The sequence below is a fragment of the Lepisma saccharinum genome, chromosome 12 (assembly GCF_977018435.1).
Source record: "Lepisma saccharinum chromosome 12, izLepSacc3.1, whole genome shotgun sequence".
Classification (NCBI taxonomy): domain Eukaryota; kingdom Metazoa; phylum Arthropoda; class Insecta; order Zygentoma; family Lepismatidae; genus Lepisma; species Lepisma saccharinum.
The window spans coordinates 31583141-31586261 of record NC_139240.1 but is presented as its reverse complement, the minus strand read 5'-3'; positions in this window follow the sequence as shown (position 1 = coordinate 31586261).

Here is a 3121-nt window from a genome sequence, read left to right as displayed (position 1 = left end):
TTGAAGGAAATCGACCTGCGCGCCATCTGTTAGTATAGTTTCAAACCGCGTCGACTGACACACAGCCTGGCGTTTAAATGTAGAACTACAATCACGGCGCGCTCGAAACCACGATATTGCATTGTGAAACGATATGAACAATGGCAGCGCATCCATTTTGTATGCTTACGAAATAAATTAACGAAAGACAGCACTACAAATTTGGTTTTCTTCTAATAAAGGCCAATTCCATGTGGGGGAAATGATGTTATGAGGCCCAAGCGCAGATACTTTCTTGTAGAAGAAACGTGAAGAACTCGAAAGTCGAGACATTAATAATAACTGTTTGTTAAGATAAACACTATTATTATTATTAATATGTAAATATTGTACATTTGACTGCATATTTTGTACCTCTCTATGCATGTTGTTGAGCGAAAAAACAACATGTTAATAGTAAGCATACTTTCTAAACTTCTAAAAATATGAAGGTACGAGCAAAAATAATTTTAAAATTTACTGAAATATTTATCCGAGAAGATCATTCAACAATAAAGCATGAATTGAATGCAACACACGTAATAAATAATTGACAAGAAAAAAATTCCCGTGACCAGGACTCGAACTCGTATTACAAAACACAACACGCTCCGAAATCTGGTGCCGCTAACAACTACACCAAATTACCAATTGGAGATTATCACGCCTAGTAGACCGGATATCCTGGCCACAAATTCTCTAACACAACCTTGCCCGCGAATTCTAGCAACTACGCTGCTTAATTTCCATATTTGCATGGACGTTGGTAAGCTCTGCCAAACAAAACAAGTCTTTTTCTGTACCAATTTGAAAGTTTTATGAATCATATCTTGTTTAATCTGACATTGAAGTTGCGAGTGTGGAACTTCGATAGCTGCACGAGGCATCCATGTTGCTTCGCAACTTCCAGTTAGGCTGGTAACTGCAAGAAGAAGTACCAGTAAAGATAATCGCCACCAGAGTTCCAGTCACGAGCTAACTGTACATTGAAAAACCGAAATTTTCACTAACTTCCAGTTACGTGCTAACATGAACCTTAACTGGACATTGAAAAACCGGCCCTAAGGGCCAGTTTTTCAATGTCCTGTTAATCTTTCTGTTAACTAACTGCCAGTTGGAGATAACAGCCAGTCTTAACCAGCACCGGGTTTTTCAATGTGAAAGTAACTGCCAGTTAACTAAACCATGGTTCGTTCTCCGAAACAGTGTGTTGGCAATTCTGAAGCACGGAAATTACAGGAAATCGATCTGCACGCCATCTGTTAGTATAGTTTCAAACCGCGTCAACTGGCACACAGCCTGGCGTTTAAATATAGAACTACAAGCACGCTGCGCTCGAAAGCACGTTATTGCATTGTGAAACGATAGGAACAATGGCTGCGCATTCATTTTGTATGCTTACGAAATATACTAACGAAACAGCACTACAAATTTGGTTTTCTTCTAATAAAGGCCAATTCCACATGGGGGAAATGATGTTATGAGGAGCAAGCGCAGATACTTTCTTGTAGAAGAAGAGTGAAGAACTCGAAAGTCGAGACATTAATAATAACGGTTTGTTGATATAAACGCTATTATTATTATTATTATTAATATGTAAATATTGTACATTTGACTGCATGCTTTGTACCTCTCTATGCATGTTGTTGAGCGAAAAAACATGATGTTAATAGTAAGCATGCTTTCTAAACTTCTAAAAATATGAAGGTACGAGTAAAAATAATTTTAAACTTTACTCTGTCCTCCTCCGTAGCCGAGCGGGTTAAGGCGTTCACTCGTCTTGAGACCGTTCGCTGCGGGACGGCGTAGGTTCGAATCCGGCTCTGGTCGGAATTTATTCGGCCTACGTATAGGGCCGGTGGCAACCCACCATCGTGAGGAAATTGGGGAGCTCCGAGTGAGTGAGCGTAATCCGGTCACGGAGACCTACTACAACGGCTGGGGATACGTCGGGCCGACCCCCCGACTATTCCAATACCGGTTGAAGATCTCCACGCTTAGAGGTGACGAATGAAAGCGTGGGAGGGAGACCGGCAGTCGGTAGGTACGCCTAGGCCCTTCATGGGCTGTTGCGCGACGGATTATTATTATTATTATTAAACTTTACTCTAATATTTATCCGAGAAAATCATTCAACAATAAAGCGTGAATTAAATGCAACACACGTAATAAATAATTGGCAAGAAAAAAAATACCCTTGACCAGGACTCGAACTCGTATTACAAAACGCAACACGCTCCGAAAGGTGTTGCCGCTAACCACTACACCAAATTACCGATGGGAGAGTGTCCCGCCTATTAGAGAATTTGTGGCCAGGATATCCGGTCTAACACAACCTTACCAAGCGAATTCTAGTAACTACGCTGCTATTTCCGTATTTGCATGGACGTTGGTAAGCTCTGCCAAACAAAACAAGTCTTTTTCTGTATCAATTTAAAAGTTTTATGAATCATATCTTGTTTAATCTGACAGTGAAGTTGCGAGTGTGGAACTTCGATAGCTGCACGAGGCATCCATGTTGCTTCGTAACTTCCAGTTAGGCTGGTAACTGCAAGAAGAAGCACCAGTAAAGATAATCGCCACCAGAGTTCCAGTTACGAGCTAACTGTACATTGAAAAACATAAATTTTCACTAACTTCCAGTTACGTGCTAACATGAACCTTAACTGAACATTGAAAAAACGGCCCTAAGCCGCATTACTTTCATAACAAAATTAGCCGCTGTGTCGATCGCACTGCCATCTACTTGTCATCGTCTCGGGGAACCAGTTTCATGGGTCGTTTTCCACACTACGTTATTCAAGGCGCTGTACTCATAGCGTGGCCATTTTGTACGTACCCCAACGGCGAAAGAAACAGTAGGCGAATTGTCCACCACCATTTTAATTCGGTCTATAAGCAGAGAACAATACCTGCTTCGAACCAACATAGTTTTATTCCTTAAAACAACACAGGATGTAGAATAAAAAAGTAATTAAAATAGCGGTGGACAATTTGCCTACCATTATCTTTGCCGTTTACTGTACGTACGCATGATATTTCAACAACAAAATTTTAGCCCTGAACTGCGCATTTGATTGTTTGTTACTAGTTTCATTGTGCG